The sequence below is a fragment of the Lichenostomus cassidix genome, chromosome 15 (genome assembly GCF_008360975.1).
Source record: "Lichenostomus cassidix isolate B80296 chromosome 15, HeHo_3.0, whole genome shotgun sequence".
NCBI classification, from domain to species: domain Eukaryota; kingdom Metazoa; phylum Chordata; class Aves; order Passeriformes; family Meliphagidae; genus Lichenostomus; species Lichenostomus cassidix.
In genome coordinates this window covers 12,495,337-12,514,712 of record NC_139496.1, presented here as the reverse complement: position 1 = coordinate 12,514,712, position 19,376 = coordinate 12,495,337, and the positions used below count along the sequence as shown (strand labels likewise).

At 52.6% G+C, this 19,376-nt stretch overlaps 1 protein-coding gene across 4 annotated transcripts in view; it reads right to left on the bottom strand.

The window, feature by feature from the left end:
* Positions 1-19,376, bottom strand: part of OSBP2 (oxysterol binding protein 2) — a 91,377-nt gene that overhangs the window by 31,476 nt on the left and 40,525 nt on the right. The gene's annotated exons all lie outside the window — the stretch shown is intronic.

The window sequence follows — 19,376 nt, the reverse complement described above, 5'->3', positions numbered from 1 at the left end:
GCCCTCCTGTCTCACACAAAATGCTGCCCCGAAGTCCTGGCTCCTGTGGGCTGTCAGTGCTCTGGATCTCCTTACCCAGGTGCAATCCCAGATCACAGCCTGGGGATTTTGCACAGAGTCACAGCATATCCAGAGCTGGGAGGGACCCACAAGGATCACCCAGCCACCCCAACAATGCCACCCTGTCCCTAGCAGAGCTGTCCAAACGCTCCTGGAGCTCTGGCAGCCTCAGGCTGTGCCCATTCCCTGGGGAGCTGTTCCAGTGCCAACACGGGGATGGCAGAGCACAGAGAGGGACGGGCTCTGCACTTTGCCAGGACATTATTTCCTGCCCACTGACCAAGGCAGTGGGAACAATCCCTGGCCGAGTGCTCAGCTTGAGGCACGAACACAGCGTGGCCCAATTTTTTATCGCTGTGCAGAATTATATAAACGCCTCAAAGCCCAGGAAAAGAGGGAAGGAACCTGGGTCAGCCCAGTGATGCTGCTCATTCCAGCTGAGTTGGCTGAGCTGAGCATCCCTCACCAGCTCCCACTGCCCCAAAGCTGCTGCTGTGGGATGCTGGAATGCTGGCAGGGTGGGCAGCAAGATCCCACCTTCCTCCTCCAGCCTGGGCAACTGGAATCATAGAATTATGGAATGGGTTGGTTTGGGTTTGGGTTGGAAAGGACCTTAAAGTTAATCTCATTCCACCCCCTTGCCATGGGCAGAGACCCCTTCCACTAGAGCAGGAACCAATTCATAATAGAGATAGATAGACAGATAGATAGATAGATAGATAGACAGATAGATAGATAGATAGATAGACAGAATTAATTATGTAATATTGTATATACATGAGTATCTCAAGCAATGTAATTTGCTGCAATTGCCTCAAATCAAAGCATGACAAGAAGGAAATCCAATGTCAGAGCTACAGTCAAATAGATCAGAGTTGGTTAAAGCAGAAATGATCACACAGAGCACCCAAAACTCCTCACTGCCATCCCCCAGGGTGGAGCACTGCCTCTGAAGGTGCTTCCAACTTTCTCCTGGGAGCTTGAGGGAAAGCTGACCAAATCCCAAATCCACAGAAACATGAATTCCTTCTTCCTTGAGCAAGCAGCAGCCTCTAAGATCTGCACCAGCTGAGGTCCAGCAGCCCCAGAGCCAAGCACAGGAGCCTTGCTCCCACCAGCTGTTCAGCTGCTTTTGGTACCAGCAGGACAAACTGCCACAGCAATGCTGTGAAACAGCCCAGGACAGCACTGTCTGGGCTCTGACATCCCCTCATTCCCCCACAGGGCTGGTCTCAGGGAAGCCACTTTGAATCCCAGGATTTAGGTGGGAAAATACCTTCAAGACCATCAAGTCCAACCCCTGACCAGCCTTAGCACATGACACACCAATTCCTACAGTTACAGCTGAAAATTATCATGAAGGGCTGGAGGAGAGAGCAGCAGAAATATTTATCCTATTGCTGAGGATGAAGGATTCACTCATCCAGAAAGGTGGAAGAGCAACAAGCCTCTGCCTGGAGGTCTTTGCTTGGAGCCCAGCCAAACACCACAGCTTTGGGGATCCTGCCCTTATTCCAGCTTTTGTATCAGCTCAGACACGGAAAAAAATGGATTTGGCTTTGCTAAGGCTGGGAAAATACCCTGAAGGTCAGGAAATACCCACAGAGAGAGAAAGAGTCTATCCAGGGCTCCTCCTTCCAGGATGGACCACAGGGGATTTGCAGAAGCAAAAGTGCAATGGGCTCAGCAAGGTCACAGCACTGGGACTTCAACCCAAATGGGGGTTCCTAATTGCACCCAGTCAGGGTCACAGAACTCCTGGAAGCTGCAAAAATACAGATTCCTAAATGCCTGGGAGGATTTAAGACAGTGAAGAGGGGGAGAAGGGAAACACAACTCCCCCAGGGGGATGGTGAGGGACACCCAGCAGAATCTGACTGAAACATTTTCCAGCACAGGGAGTGTGTCCCAGCCCAGAGTGAGTTTTAGTGATGGCTTCGAAGTGGGTTCCAAACATGCAGGGAATGAGGAGGAACCAGAACAGAAGTGAGGACTGGCTGAGATGGAGGATGCTCAGGGGCTGGAGGTGTCCAGGGAAAGGAATGGAGCTGGGAAGGGGCTGGAGCCCCAGGAGAGGCTGAGGGAGCTGGGAAAGGAGCTCAGCCTGGAGAAAAGGAGGCTCAGGGGGACCTTGTGGCTCTGCACAACTGCTGACAGGAGGGGACAGCCAGGGAGGTCAGGCTGTGCTGCCAGGGAACAGGGACAGGAGGAGAGGGAACAGCCTCAGGCTGGGCCAGGAGAGGGTCAGGTTGGATACTGGGGAAATTCCTTCAAGGAAAGGGTGGTCAGAGTGGCACAGCTGCCCAGGGCAGTGGTGGAGTCCCCATCCCTGGCTGAATTTAACAGCCAGGTGAATGTGGCACCTGAGGACAAGGGTCAGTGGTGGCCTTGGCATTGCTGGGGGAGTGACTGCACCTGATTTCAGAGGACTTTTCCATTTCAAACCTTAATGATTCTGGGATTCTATTCTAATGATCTGTGCTTGCTGTCTCTGGGTGCTGCCCTCACTCCTTTCCCCCAGATTGGCCCTTTTGGATCCACAGCTCCCAGCAGTTCCTCAATCCCATTAAACCTCAAATCAACATCCACCAGCTGAGCAGGGCCAAAGTGGATCAGGACCATGTCTGTGACCAGCAAAAAGCCTGGAGGCCCTGCAGGAGCCAGGCAGGCCTTCCTGCTCCTCCACTCAGGGAAGAGCCTCCAAGGACACAAAGGAGTACTTTAATCCATGGTTTCCAGCGCCCAGCTCACCCTGTCCCTGCAGAGGAAGGGCTTAGTGATGGAACCCCTCTTTCCACGCAGGATGGCAGTGATGCTCCCTCCTGACCCTCATCCCTCCTGGTGCTCCAGCTCTGCCATCTGCTCCCCATGGGATAAAGCTCCATCCTAAAGCAGCAAACCCTCAGGGGGTGACAGGGGGGCTCCCAGTCCCGTGCTGGGATGCAGGTGGCCCTAGATCCCACTGGGAAGCAGCACATCCCTGGCTCAGGAGCTTCACCCCAGCTCACCCCACTCCTCCTTGGCACAAGCCGTGCTCGGAATGAAAGGCAAACATTCAGCAGCAGTTCCTGTCGCTCTTCCCCAGGGAACAAAGTCTCCTCAAGAAAACAAACATGAAAGGCTGGCAGGAAAAATTTGACAACAAATTACCAGGTTCCTCTGGCTCCTGTGCCATGGATGAGGCAGCCCAGCCTCCACAGCATCTTCCCGAGGTTTCCTGCATTCCCAGTGTGCTCTGAACATTTCCCTGTGCCCACCAGTGGCACATAGGGACTATCCACGGTTTGAATTCATCCCCCTATCCATCCTGCAGCCAAGCTTTGCCCTGGCTGTGTGCAGGGCTTGGTGCCAGCACCTCCAGGACCCTGGGCCGGAGCGCTGGGCTTGGGCTGAGCAGTGTGAGGGGCCATGGTGACCCAACTCCAAACCCATCCCTGCTCCCTGTACCACGAGACAAGTGTGGCAGAGCAGGGCTGGCCCCAGGCACTGCAGTAACCCACATAACACCCTCCTTCTCCTCTTTTTCCTCCTCCTTCCCCCCCTCACTCCGGGAAGGCTCCACAAATGCAGCTGCTGCTTCCTGCTCTCCTCACCATGCGCTCGGGGAACATCTGCAAGCACAGGCTCAAATCCCAGAGACACAAACCACTGCAGCTCCTCATCAATCCCTCTCCAGGAACACTCCTGGCTCATATTTTACACCTCCACCCCCAAACGCAAGTGCTCCCCAAGCTGAGCCCCCCTGCTTTGTTTGGACTGAGGAGCAGCTCCGGGGTGGGTTTGGTTTGTAGGGCACGGGCACGCAGCGTTGCTATAGGAACAGGCAGCCTCACCGTAAGCTGGGGAGATTATTTTTGGAGCTGTGATGCAATTTAATCTATGGAAAATGGATCGGCAGCCATCAGCCATAAGCCTCCTCGGGCTTGTTTCTCAGCCCCAGAGAACACAAACCTCAGTGCCTGGAGCAGCATCCCGCCGGAGCCACGCAGGCAGGAGCTCCCTTTCCACCCCCGTTTTCCATCTTGAAATCTTCCCTCAGTTAAATGTTTGCCATTGCCTGCAATCTCTCCGGAGCTGGTGGGAAAGCTGCTGGCTGGAGGCACAACACAGGAGCATCCCCGTGCTGGGGACGTGCTGGGGCCTTGCACTGCAGACCATGGGGATCCCAGGGACATGGATCCCATGGGAGACACTGCACCCTGAGCTCCCACCCAAAACCATCAGGGAGCAGTCCCAGGGAGCTGCTGATCATGGCTGGGCTGTTTCAGTGCTGCCCCTGGAAGAGCAGAGCTGGCAAGAGCCTTTTCAGGAGGAGGCAAAGGGACTGAAGGGTTCAGCGTTAGAGCTTTTATTCCAAAATTCCCAGACTGCATCCAGAGTCTGGCTGTGACGTCTCCAGCCCAAAGCACTGCAGCTCCCCAGCCCCACACCATGGGAAGGATGGGCAGTTCATCCCTGTTTATCTTCCTCTCCAAGTCCAGCACAATTCTCCTCTTCCTCCATCCCTCACCTTCCTTCTCCTCCCTGTGAGTGGAAAACTTTTCCTTCCCAAGTATCTTCATTTTCAGCAACAGCCCTCATCCTTCCCGCATCACCTTGAATCTCCACCCAGTCTTCCTGCAAGCCTCAGCTGCTCTCCCACCACTCCATGAGAGCCTCTGGAGCCTCCCCAGGGCAGGGCTGGCCCTGTGCTGGAAATTAAACCCAGCTTTCTGCTGGAGGCAGCTGGAATGAGCTGACAGGGGGGTTGGAACTGAGGGATCGATACTGCAGGAGCGAAGCTGAGCTGGAGCAGAGATCTCTGAGTGCTGTCCACAGGGAAAGCTATGATGGAATAGAAGGAATGCTGATGATTTTAATTAAAACAGCATTCCTGGGTTCTCCCAAAGCCACCGGAGAGCACAGCAGTGACCACAGGGCATCTCAGCAGTTATTGGCACCAGGACCTGCCCACCTGAGTCCCCAGCCCAGGGTGCTCCCAATCCACAGAACAGGTTCCCAATCCCTGCCTTCAGGTAACCTGATGGTTCCACCACCAGCACAGCATGGATTGTACCTCCATTCCCAGCTCCACCTCTTGTGCACCTTTCTCCTGCCTTTTCCCACACCTGTCTGGGAGTTTTGGGTCTAAATGTATGAAAAATATCCCACTGACTGGGGAAAAGCCTTTTTTCCTCCCACAGACACAGTGGAGGATGTCCATGAGGATGAGCCAGCACCAAATCCTGCATCCATCCCAGCCAAAACTCCAAGCTCTTGCTCCTCACAGTGCATCCACAGAAATCAATCCCACCTCCTTTCAAGATTCCCTGTTTATCCCAACACCAACCAAGGGTATGATTCAGAATCACCAGAATCAGAATTCCTTCCTGTGTGGAATTATCCGGATCTCTGGGATACGCTGCTCACCCGTCATTCCTGAAGCAGAGCAATTTCCACCCTGGCTCTGGCAGACACAGCTGCTTTCATCACTTTTAATCGCTATGAATATTAAATGGGAGCAGGGATCTATATTTAATAGCCTGGCCCGGCTGCCAGGGAGATGGATGAGGTTTATAGCAGCTGCAGATGCAGGAGCAGGCGGAATTTTGGTGGTTAGAAAGAATTACACTGAGAATTAATCATCAAAATAGTAGGGAAAATAATCATTCATAAATCATTCCAAATCCGGGTGATCGCTCAGCAATTACCACCAACCTGGCAGGGCTGTTGCTTCTCCCTGCTAATGCAAAGGGAAAGCTGCTCAGGCAAATGGAAGCCTAAAAATAGGGAAAATTGGCTGCTCGTGACAAGCTGGGACATTTCCTGAAGTGACATTCTGTGGGAGCAGCTGGTGATGGGGCTCCACAGAGCAAACCCAGAGCTCCAAGGCCACTGCTCCTAGGAGTGTTCACTTAGAGAAGGATCCAGGGAGAGCTCAAAGCCCCTGCCAGTGCCTAAAGGGGCTGCAGGAGAGCTGGAGAGGGACTGGGGACAAGGGATGGAGGGACAGGACACAGGGAATGGCTTCCCACTGCCAGAGGGCAGGGATGGATGGGATATTGGGAAGGAATTGCTCCCTGGGAGGGTGGGCAGGCCCTGGCACAGGGTGCCCAGAGAAGCTGTGGCTGCCCCTGGATCCCTGGAAGTGTTCCAGGCCAGGATGGATGGGGCTTTGGGCAGCCTGGGATAGTGGAAGGTGTCCCTGCCCATGGCAGGGGTGGAATGAGGTGAGCTTTAAGGTTCCTTCCCACCCAACCCATTCCATGAGTCTAAGAAAATAAGCAGGACACAAAAATGGGCAGTGGGAAAGCACAAAGCATCTCCATTCCCATCACTGCAGCAATCCCAGCCTGGCTATTGAACGTTTTATTGCTGCAATTACAAAATGATGATGTTCCTGGTCAATAATCCTGAGCAGCAAAGGATGCACTTGGTCTGGACTGCAGTTATGCACTTCCCAGCACAAATGGGATTTTCCCAACACCCAAACTCCTGAACAATCCCGGTAAGTTAAAATTCAGGCTACAGAATCACACAGATGGAGTTTAAAACACACCAAAAGGCAGGGGTAAACTCCAAATAGGATGGACACACTGGAGAAATGGAGATGAAATGCAGGATGTGATCAATCCAAGATTCCACACAGCATCAGTGGAGAGACCCAACCCAACAGGCAGCTCTGGCAGCCAGCTCATGGCTATTTATAAATCCATCTAATTTCCAATGGAACTTTTAAAAGTGAGATAAAGAAGCAGATGAATTCAGGGTTATAGGAACAGAAAAGTCCAATCTGAGACATGAGGTGATTTCTGCTAAGTCCTTACCAGCCCATGGCTGCTTTGGGATCCTGCACTCCCAGAGTGTGCACCAGGTAAAGGACCCCTGATGGCACTGGGGCTGGGAAACACATCCCAAAGGGACAGAGGGACTGGAAGGACAGTGTTGGGAAGAAGTGGGAGAAAGTCAGCTGGAGACACAGTGACAATCCACAAGGAACAATGTGGGAAGCAAAGCCGAAAAATGGAGCAGCTAGGAAGGGGCAGCTGTGACACACAGAGCCCTGAGGGGTGGAGAGGAGCGTCCCTGTGTCCCTCAGTGCAGGAGAGACCTGCAGGGGCTGGAGGTGTCCAGGGAAGGGAACGGAGCTGGGAAGGGGCTGGAGCCCCAGGAGAGGCTGAGGGAGCTGGGAAAGGAGCTCAGCCTGGAGAAAAGGAGGCTCAGGGGGACCTTGTGGCTCTGCACAACTGCTGACAGGAGGGGACAGCCAGGGGGTCAGGCTGTGCTGCCAGGGAACAGGGACAGGAGGAGAGGGAACAGCCTCAGGCTGGGCCAGGGGAGACTTTTTTCATCAAAAAGGGTGGTCCAGGGCTGGAGTCCCCATCCCTGAAGGGATTTAACAGCCCTGTGGATGTGGCACTTGGGGACATGGGTCAGTGGTGACCTTGGCAGTGCTGGGGGAACAGTTGCACTCGATGTTCTCAGGGGGCTTTTCCAACCTAAAAACCATTCTGTGATTCTATAAATACCTATAATATATATATGTATGTGGGCTGAAACACAGGCAGGCATCAGTGCTGCTTCCACAAGTCTTTCCAATGGATTTCTTCACAATCTTTCCAAAACTCTTCTCAGGAGGAGCCAAGAGAGCTGTGCAAGATGCCACTTTGCAGGCTTTTGGAGGAGGTGGAGGGTTGGTGGCTGTTTTTTTGCTCTGCCTTTTGACTACAGTACTCTGTTCCCTATTCCCAACAGGATAAGAAGTTGGGAAGCCCTACGGAAAAGTATAGATCCAGCCCTGAAATCTCCTGAACAGGAATCTCAGAGACTGAGGGGCAGAGCTGGCAGGAAATGCAAAAAGAGATAAAATGAGCCCAGCTGATGCTCTCACAGGAACACTGAGAGTCACAGTTAGTCCTGCTGGACACAGCCAAATGTCCCTCCTGTCCCCTGCAGACACTTGTGAATGGCAATGAGCAAAAACACGGAGGGGAAGGTGTGATTACAGGGAAATAATGGCTCATTAGCAGATAATTGGGGACTCAGCAACACAGCTCATTGCCAGGAAAGAAAATCAAAAAATTCAAAATAATAGCTTGATAAAAATAGAAACTTTTCCATTATCCAGTTCAGAACAGCAGCGACACACAAAGTGCTGAACTCCAGCAGCAGCTCCGGGTGCAGAGCTGGGGCCAGGGACAGGGACAGCCTCTTGACACACGTGGAAAATGCTTCCCTGCCAGGAATCCCTGTGGGAAAGGCCAGGACTGGCCCCACTGGCAGGAGGCAAGCACTCAACCTCAGTGCCTGCAGCATCACCTTCAGCTCAGCATTTCCTCTGCAAGCCCAGTAAGTGTCAAGGGATCTCAGCAGCCTCTTCCAGTGCCTAAAGGGGCTCCAGGAGAGCTGGAGAGGGACTTGGGACAAGGGATGGAGGGACAGGACACAGGGAATGGCTTCCCACTGCCAGAGGGCAGGGAGAGATGGGATATTGGGAAGGAATTGCTCCCTGGGAGGGTGGGGAGGCCCTGGCACAGGGTGCCCAGAGAAGCTGTGGCTGCCCCTGGATCCCTGGCAGTGTCCAAGGCCAGGCTGGACAGGGCTTGGAGCAACTGGGATAGTGGAAGATGTCCCTGCCCATGGCAGGATGCCAGACACTGGATGGGCTTTGAGGTCCCTTCCCACCCAAGGCATTTCATGACTCTGGAAGCTATGGTGACCTTGCAGGAGGCCCCATCACTCCGAAATGCTGCACAGTCAGCCTGGAGATCTGGTTACTCTCTCCACCAGCCCCTCCCTGCGAAAGCATTTCTCATCCCTGGATAGATCTGTATCAGCAGGACAGAGGCACAAAACTCCATGTCCCTTTCTGAGCCTCCAGGCTCTGAAAGATCCACATCCAGCTGCACATCTCCCTTTTGCCCTTGACCAAACCACCCCTGCTCTTATTTCTCCGTGCCCTCCAAATTCACACCTGATCCAAGACATCCTAGCAGGGAGGAATTGCTCTACCTGCAGCTCCAGGAATATTTCCAAGTGAATATTTAGTCCCACGGACACAAGTGGCATCATAAATAATTCAGTCACTTGCTCTCGTCCAAAGCATGTGGGAAAATGTACAAAACTTGTCAATGAATTGTTTCTGTTCATTTTGTCACTGAATCCGTCAGTATCCAGTCATTTCTATGGATTTGCATCACTCCCCCGCTCTGAGATGGAGCAGCTGCCACAGTCTAGTGGCACCAGAAGCTTGGGGACAAGAAGTCCCCATGTCCCTGAAGGGGTGACAAGCAGAAGTAGGCATGGAGTGACACCAGGCTGGGCATAAGCAGCTTCCTTAGCCAGGAACAAGCCTGGAGAAGGACAGAAATGGCCTAAAATTCAAATATTTTGGAGGTGAGCTTTCTTCAGAGCAGAAATTCACAGAAATGAGTACTGTCCCAGCTGGGAGGTGACACCCTGTTCTTCCCCAGACAACAGCAAACCCTAGTATGCTGCTAGTGAAGCCATCGCAGGGCTTGGATATCTCCTCCTGCATCACTGAACATCCATTTTTAATGATGCTTAAACATTTTCCAGCCCCAGGTCCATCTCCGATGTCAGCAGGGCGAGGAGGGGAGCTCACAGATGGGCTGCCTCTCCTCCTGACATCCAGCAGGGAAAGGAGACTCGGGAAGTGGATGGCCTTGGAGAGGCACGGCAGCTCCCAGAAGCTCCTACCCCTGAAAATAACATCATCCTTTGGGTATCCAGGACCACTCCCAGGGGCTTCACCACAATGAATCTGGCCCAGGATTTTTTTTTATTTTATGTTTTTTACCGAGAGCTTCTTTTTTTTCTGGAAGTCTCCCATCAGCAGGGAACACACATCCTGCCCCAGGCTTCCTCCTGCTCACGGAAGGCAGTGGGAGATGTGCAAAGGACACTCCCACATTCCTGTCAGCTCTCTCCTTGCTCACTAGCCCTGCTGACAAGAAGGAGATGACAAGGGCCCTCATTCCCAGGGAGGGGGAGCAGCGGCAGAGGGAGGCAGGGAAGGGACAGGGCTGTGATGGCTCTGTCCTTGTCACACCCACGGCTGTGCAGGAGCCCATGGGAACAGCAAAAGCCAGCAGCACCAGGACAACAGCAGGGATGGCGTGCTGGGACACAGGCAGCACACCCCAAAACTGCTGCTGTGCCACCCAGAGCAGCTCAGAGGGCACCTGAGCCTCCCTTCTCCCAGCTCCAGACCTAACATGTCCCTTGCCTCGGGATCAGGGCTCTGCACTTCCCTGCAGGCCCCAAGCTCAGCTCAGCCCAGGCTTTGGAGACCCACTGAGGCTGAGCCACAGCACAGACATGGAGATGGAGACACTGATGGGCACTGAAACCCTTCTGAGCTGCCAGGGCTCAGCTTACCCAGGGTAAGAGGATCCAGGGGTGTCAGTTATCCGCTGTCCTCCAATTCCCAAAGGTCAGGACATTCCAAAGGCACAGGAAAGATGTGCAGGACCTGGGAGCCTCCCAGCCCCCCAGGCTCGGGTAGGATGGCAGCAGGGCAGCAGCAGTCCCAGAAAGGATCCAACTTACACCTGCTTTCCCTCTGGATGCAAATCCTGCTCACCCAGTACCCACGGGCAGCTAAAGCCTCCAAGCCCAGCGAGTCCAACCTGTGACACATCCCCACCTTGTCACCAGCCCAGAGCACTGAGTGCCATGTCCACTCATTCCTTGAATGTGACTCCACCACTGCCCTGGGCAGCCCCTTCCAGTGCCTGACCTAGGGATAGGGATCCATGGAAGAATTTTCTCAATATCCTGATCCTCCCCTGGCCCAGCCTGAGGCTGTTCCCTCTCCTCCTGTCCCTGTTCCCTGGAGCACAGCCTGACCCCCTGGCTGTCCCCTCCTGTCAGCAGTTGTGCAGAGCCACAAGGTCCCCCTGAGCCTCCTTTGCTCCAGGCTGAGCTCCTTTCCCAGCTCCCTCAGCCTCTCCTGGGGCTCCAGCCCCTTCCCAGCTCCGTTCCCTTCCCTGGACACCTCCAGCCCCTGCAGGTCTCTCTTGTCAGGAGAGTCCCAGAGCTCCCCCAGCACTGAGGTGTCCCAGCAGTGCCAGCTCAGGGGACAGGCACTGCCCTGCTCCTGCTGCCACCCCTGGGCTCATGTCCAGCCCTGTCACCAGCACCCCCAGGGCCCTTCCCACTGGGCATTTTCCAGCCCCTCTGCCCCCAGGTCCCCTCCCCTTGCAAGGACAGGTGATTTCATGGCTGCCACTCAGTGACAGACCTGTCCCCACAGCCAGAGCACTGTCACATGTCCCATGTTACAGCATGAAGTCACAGCAGCTGTTCCACTGCCTGTGGTGAGCCATGGGCCATCCCACATGGTGTCCTTGCCTGGCACCCACCTCCTTACAGCCAGGACAACCCCTAACCCCCTCCAGGGGCCAGGCTCAGCTCCTGCTGGGGGAGCACATGTAAATGCAGGTTTGACCCCTGCAGGAAGCAGCAGCACAGCAGCACTGGCTGCACTGACAGCTGCTCCAGCAGCAGGACACAGAGCAGGATGGGCTGATGTTCTGCTCCCTGCACAGCAGGTCCTGTCAATGATTTACTGCAAAAAACTCCTCAGAACCAGCAATCCACCCCTGGAATCTCTCAGCAGCTTGGCACAGAAAGGGAGAAGGGCACTCCATGCAGCACAGGCTCCCCAGGAAGTGCTGTGCTGGCTGTCAGTGCAGCCAGATCAGGGAAAAAAGGGAAAATAAATAAAGAAATCCACTGGTGCTGCACTCAGGGCCTCTATTTGCAGAACCATTTGATGAAGCTGGGAGCTCATCTCCCTTCCAATTCTATAACAGCATTTCTGGTCTCTAATTACACCACCAGGCTGTCAAGATGGCCACTTCCTCCCTAATTACTCTGCATTGTAATTAAGATACAGCTAATAAACTCCTGTTATTAGTGATTGCTGCTGAGCAGCTCTGAGGTGCAGAGCAGCTCCTGCCTTGCACAGACAGCACCTGGGCAGTGCATCCATGTCATGGAATCCCAGGATTATTTGGGTTGGAAAAGCCCTCTAAGGTCATGGAGTCCAACCATTAACCTCCAACACTGCCAGGCCCACACTAAACCATGTCCCTGAACCATTTCCACAGCACATCCTAGGGACACATCCTCTGCCAGCTGAGCCACATGTGCACATGGGTAGGAATCCACCTTCACAACTGTAAAAATGAAAGGGAACAGGGCAGAGAGGGCAACATTTGGAAAGAAAATGAGCATTCCCTGCCCTCAGCACATGACGTGCTGCTCTGCTGAGCGCTGAGGGCTCCCTGCTGTGAAGGATGGGCTCGGCCAGCTCCAGGCACTGTGACACTCCCTGATGGCAGAGGTGGCCCATCGGACACTCACTGCCCCGTGAGCCCATCCCAGTGAGAACTGTGGAACAGAATCATCAAATAGAATCATGGAATACCCTGAGCTCACCCACCAGGATCACCCAGTCCAGCTCTGCCCTGCCCAGACAGCCCAACAATCCCACCCTGTGCATCCCTGGCAGTGCTGTCCAAACACTCCTGGAGCTCTGGCAGCCTCAGGCTGTGCCCATTCCCTGGGGAGCCTGGGCAGTGCCCAGCACCCTCTGGGGGAACAACCTTTCCCTAAAACCCAGCCTGAATCCCCCCTGACACAGCCCAATGCACACAGACACCTCCACATCCACCTCCACCAGCCCTGCGAGTCAAGGGCAGCTGGGGGGGATTTCCTTCCACTTCTGCCCCTGGACATCCCAGATCCCACTGAGCTCCCTGAGCTCCCACTGGTTAAAATGAGAAGATTCCACAACATGGGACATCTCCAAACATCCCCATGGACACTCTTGTATCGCTATTTCACCTGGAAAAACCATCCCCAGCAAAGGAACCCTTGTCAATGCACCCTGTGTGATCCATGGCACAGATGTGGAGCATCCAGTCTTTGTTTTAAAAAAGGTGAATCCAACAGCCCTGATTAGACACTTCAAGTGTTTTTTCCAAATAAATCAGCAGCCACAACTGCTAAAGCTGCAACAAAGCACCTCCATCTCCTCAGCAGCTCCAGCCAGGCACAGCCCCAGCCCAAACTCCAGACACTTAACCCAGGAGCAGAACAACCAGGATGGAACTGATGGATTCAGCACCTCCTCACATCAAAACTCTCAGGAAAGAACTCCCCACCTCAAGAAATTTCTAAATAAATCTGGAAAAAGGCTGAACCAACACTTCTGTTTTGGGAGCAGGCTACAGCCTGTCCATCATCAACGCTCCAGCAGCCACATGTGCCTGGTCCTCCTGGAAATTCAATCCAGCTCATTCCTGAGCAGACTTGAAACACTCATTTAAATAGCTTCTATCTGGGCCATGAAATAAATACACTCTAGTGTCTGTAGGTAGAGAAATGCATTTCTCCATCTATTTCATGGTCCCCTCTGGGTGCTGAAGCCATGGGCCAGATGCAGTCCGGGATCTGACATCCCTTTGAGGATAATCATCCATGTCCCCATCAAATATTAATAACAGATTGCATTTGGGCATGGTAAGAAACCCAGGCCCAGCACCAAGCACTCAGCATGGACCTGGAGAGGGATATTCCTGATGGAAACACCCTCTGAAAGCAGGAACAGCTGCTTCTACTGGCCAGAGCTTTGAGATCCTCCAAATTAACTAAGGATAAGCTAATTATCTTTATCTGTTGGCTACCCACAGACCTTTCTGTGCACAGCAAGTGAGATGTCTGCATTTCTTTCTCTAAAGACTTCAGCACCTCAGTCCTTCCTCCATAGTTTGCCTGATGTCCATGAACCCAACACCCAAAATCCTGCTGGCTCTAAATGAACTGGATCAATCCCTTAACATGCAAATCCAGAACAAAACATCTCCTTAAATCCATCTTCACCTTTGTTTGTCTAATCAATACAGCTCTGGCACAGGGTGCCCAGAGAAGCTGTAGCTGCCCCTGGATCCCTGGAAGTGTCCAAGGCCAGGCTGGACAGAGCTTGGAGCAACCTGGGATAGTGGAAGGTGTCCCTGCCCATGGCAGGGGTGGGAGTGGATGAGCTTTAAGGTCCCAACCCAATCATTCTGTGATTCAATAATTGGTTTTATCTTACAAGCACAAAAGGAACTCCTAAAGCCACCCAAAGCCTCCAGGCTGAGCTCTTCAGTTCCCAAGGAATCTCCTGCTGAGCAGCGCCAGGCCCAGCTCTTCCCTGGGCTGCTCATTAAAAGTCATCAGCATTTTAAACATACCTCAGACAGCTCCTTTTGAGGAGATAAGTGGATTTAAGGACAAAATTTTGGTAGGAAAAAAAATCACAGCATGAGGATTTCTAAATGAAAAGCAAAGCCTCCTTGGGAAGTGTTTTCCCTTCCAAAGCATCACATTTCCAGTGGGGAATGTGCTTACCAGAGGGACACACTTTGCACATCATGGTTTTTACAGTAAATTGGTTTGTAAAGCCAACATTTTCCAGCTTTGGGGTTCAGTTTGTTGTTAAAACACGAAAAATATTTGCCTGTCATGTCCCAGGGCCAAAGTCTTTGGGTTTGTCAAATCTGTTCCACATGTGTCAAACGGATGCTCCCCCTCCATATAGGGAACATTTTTCCACATCACTGCAAAGCTTTCCCAAAATACCACCATAAAATGGGGGAAAGATGCTTTGGGGGCAGAAAAAGACCAGCCCAGCCAGGGAAACACCCCAACCTCACCTCAGACACCCTTGCAGACATCTCCCCAAGTTCTCCCTGCAGCTCCCAAGCCCATTCCCCATTTCTCCAGTGCTCACCACTCACCTTCCCACAAATTTTCACACAAGGGTGGTTTTCAGCTTTTGATGAGAATAATTCTGGTTTGGGGCATTTTATTCTCCACTGAAGCCTCGTTATGTAAAGCTCTGTGCAGAACTCCTGGAACACGCATGTCCTTACGTCACCCAGCTGGAAAAACAGCTCGAGAAGGAAACCAAAGGGAAGGGGACAATCTGGATTTGATAAAAAAACCTTTTCTTTTTTGGTCATCTGAAGCCAGCTGTAAATCCTCAATTGCTTGAATTTTGATTTGACCTATTTGCACTCCTCCTTTCCTCACCCTTTTGAGGCAGAAGGCAATTACATTGAAATAAAATAATTTATTGTGAAGTGATTCTTGAGAGCAGGACAGGACCACAGGAGGGAGCAGAGTGACACAGGACTGTGGGATCATGGAGTGGTCTGGGTGGGAAGGGACCTTAAAGCTCATCCAGTGTCACCCCCTGCTGTGGGCAGAGACACCTTCCACTGTCCCAGGTTGCTCCAAGCCCCAGTGTCCAGCCTGGCCTTGGACACTTCCAGGGATCCAGGGGCAGCCACAGCTTCTCTGGGCACCCTGTGCCAGGGCCTCCCCACCCTCCCAGGGAATATTCCTTCCCAATATCCCATCTCTCCCTGCCCTCTGGCCATTCCCCCTTCTCCTACCATTATCCCAAACTACATCAAAGGAGCAACATTTGAATTTGACCACCACAAGGCCCAGCTGTGAATCACCCAGTGTCCCCAGTTCCCTGCAGGCACCAACCCTTGGAACACCACAGGGATAGAAATAAAACGGGATATGATGAGCTGCCAGTGCCCAGGATCAGAGGAGCTGTCTCTGGTCTGGAAGGAAGGCAAAGAGCATCCTGCAAATCCTCATTTCTCACCATCAGCCTTTGCTGCAAGACACTAGATTTTGCTGGGCTCCTCCACTGAACTGTGGAGTCAGAGAACCATGGAATGGTTTGGGTTGGGAGGGACTTTAAATCCCATCCCATTCCATCCCCTGCCATGGGCAGGGACATCTTCAACTATCCCAGGTTGCTCCAAGCCCCTCCAATTCACTTCCATGAATTATTGTGGTGCCACGAAGCAACACAAAAGTTGAACTGAAAGGCAGAACCCATCCCCAGCCCATCCTGCTTCATCCCACCCAGGAAAAACCACACCAGAGCAGGCATTCCTGCCCCAAACCAGTGTGGATTTGGGCAGAGCATCCCTTGCCCCATAAAGGACAGTGCTCCTGCACACCCAGCACTGAGCTCTGCTGGCACTGGCATGGAAAACACCTGGAATAAAGCATGGAGCAGTTAACAGATGGGAGATTTTAGTGCACACCTTAAATCAGAGCTCAGTGTTCCTGGAGAACATCTCTGCCACTCACCATGGCGTGGGCAGGGAGCAGCACAAAACCAACACAGCAACACTCTCATTCCATCTCAGCTCCAAAGGAATTTGGCTTAGAACTAAAAAAAACACATCCTGACACCAACACAGGGACTGATTTACCCACGACAAACAGACCAATAACCCCGTGCACTTAAAGGTGCCCAAAAAGAACAAATTAACACCCAATTTAACTTTTTGTGGTATTAAAGCTGAGTCCATCTGAGTCAATCTGGATTTTTTAAACACCTGACAAAGCAGAAGGAGCCCCACACTTGTCCATCTCCAACCAAACCCAGCAGGGCTGTAGCACGTGATGCCTGCAGGGCAGATTCCACACTGAGCATCCCTAATATTCCTCTGCCTCCCAGTGCTCAGCGTGGGGTCAAACACCCCCTCCCCACCCCGGGCAGACACCCCACTGGAGCAGCCCCTCCATCGCTCCCCAGCACGTCTGGGAAGCCCCAGGGATCCCTCCAGAACTGCGGGAAGGCCACTAACCCTTGTGGAATTTATTCAGGCAGCCGGCGTTGCAGAAGGAGCGGAGGGATCCTGTCTCCCAGCAGCCCCTACCCTTCATCCCCACCGCGGGATCGCTCTGGCCGAGGCTGCCTCCTACATGGCTGGGAGCTTTAGGATGGAGAAAAACCCACAGCAAGGGAGGGATAACGGCAAAGGGAAACGTCCTTATTCCAGTGCCACATTTCCCATCATCCATTCCCGGCACATGCTGGTGGCAGGGCACTACGGCTCCATCATCAAACCAGCCTCGTACCAGCATGCACCACGGAGCAGCCCTTAACTCCATCCCTGCCGGAAAACCGCCTCATCCTGCCCAAAAAAACGGGATAGAGAACACCACCAGCAGCTCCAGCACAGGGAGGTACAGCTGGGGCTGGCTCCGGAGCGGTGCTGCTGGATATGCAGCCCCAAACCCAAAGGGATGCTGGTTTTTTGGGGAGGGAGGGGGAGATTTGGAAGCTTGTCCCTTTAAATGCTGCTGGAGGTTATTTTTAGGACATTGGCTTAAAATAAAGATCACAATTTCTTTCTTTTTTATCACAAAGCCCATTATCCATTTTACTCCCTCGGCCACATTTCACATCCCAACAGCTCCAGAACAAACCCCCAGAGGCTCCTCCAGCCCTAGCCCTCCTGAGACCCATTTTTTCGCCCCTCCATTCCGAAACCATTGGATTTTCCCAGCCTTAATTTTCCCAGTCTCGAGGGAATGAGTAATTCTGGAGGAAAATGCGGCATAAATCCCAATTCAGTGTGAGATGGGCAGCTGCAGCCAGGAGCTGCTGTGCGAGTGCAGCAAGATCCAGGGCACGGAGCAGGAATTGGGAATCTCCGGGACTACTGCCTTGGACCCACATGGATTAATAGTTTGCATTTGATCCCAGTCCAGCTGGATTACAAGGACTTTACAGCAAGAAGGAAAGGTTTATATTCCAGCTTTTAAGTTGGAGCCACTCTCTGTGGACACATTCAAATACAGAGCCAGGGATTGTGCAAGAATTCCAGGTGGAAAAAGGAGAAATTCAGGAAGATCTCACTATCTTTACATTGTGCATTCAAGGCAGGGAAACTAATGCTGGCAGTGCACGTACACACAAAGATTTTATTACATTATTTACATATTTATTGATGGTTTGGGTAAGAACCAGCAGTTTTTAAGGGGGAAATTACCACCACGAGAAATGGGATTTTTAACTGGAGAGAAAGAGGGGTCTTGATGGGATTTAGCTCAAAATAGGCTTTGCCAGTTCTGATATCAGATCCAAGGAGCAGCTGGAGGCAGGATCTGGGTTCGGATACTGAGACCACAGACAATACCCATACAGCATTACACATACACAGACATAAACACACATTTATATTCTATATAATACCTTCATTCCCAACCCCTGTGGGTGCCTATCATCAGCAGGGAAGTGATTTCCTAGAATCATTCTGTTTCCCTGAAAATCACAGAATCATTTAAGGTTGGAAAAGCGCTCTGAGAGCATCGAGTTGCTCCATTCCCCCATCACTGCCAGGTCACCACTAACCCATGTCCCCAAGTGCCACATCCACCTGGCTGTTAAATCCCTCCAAGGATGGGGATTCCAGCACTGCCCTGGGCAGCTGTGCCAGGGCTGACCATGCTTTCCATGAAGGAATTTTCCCAATATCCAACCTGACCCTCCCCTGGCCCAGCCTGAGGCTGTTCCCTCTCCTCCTGTCCCTGTTCCCTGGCAGCACAGCCTGACCCCCTGGCTGTCCCCTCCTGTCAGCAGTTGTGCAGAGCCACAAGGTCCCCCTGAGCCTCCTTTGCTCCAGGCTGAGCTCCTTTCCCAGCTCCCTCAGCCTCTCCTGGGGCTCCAGCCCCTTCCCAGCTCCATTCCCTTCCCTGGACACCTCCAGCCCCTGCAGGTCTCTCTTGTCAGGAGGGTCCCAGAGCTCCCCCAGCACTGAGGTGCCCCAGCAGTGCCAGCTCAGGGGACAGGCAGTGCCCTGCTCAGTGGCCACCCTCAATTTACTGCAGGAAAACACACTGGATCACTGTCTAAATCCCTTGGGAAAAGCTTCTCCGCAAACAGACTCTTTGCTTTGCTTCTTCTAAGCAATTCCTTCCTTGCAGTGGTGGCTGAACACAAATCAGCTCCACTCCTGCTGCAGGAACTCAAGGCAGGATGATGGAAAGCAGAACTAAGATCCTCTCCCATCAGGATAACATTCCCAAACTGCCACAGTTCTGCATCTTTTCTGCCAGCTGCCCCCAACCTCCTCCTGCCAATAATTGAGTCACACTTGCAGTTACTCATTTAAAACTTGGAAATTCATCCTGAAGTTCCCTGTTTAACAAGAGAGTGCAAGTTTATCCGAGGATTTAGCTCATTCTGCTCAAAAGCAGGAGTCACCTGGGTCCCAGGAACAGCAGAAGGTGCCTGGGAAAGGTTCTCTGCCCTGCTGCTCTTTGTCAGGATGAGCTTTCTCCTTGCTTGCTTTCCATGAGAAATACTGGAATCCTGATGTTATTTCTTGCTGAGCAACTGTAACTCAGGAGGTGACTCAGGTGGGAACAGGAGTGGGAGTGTGAGGCCAGAAAAATGGATGAGGGGCCAGGGAAAGGCCAGGATAAACATCATGAACAAG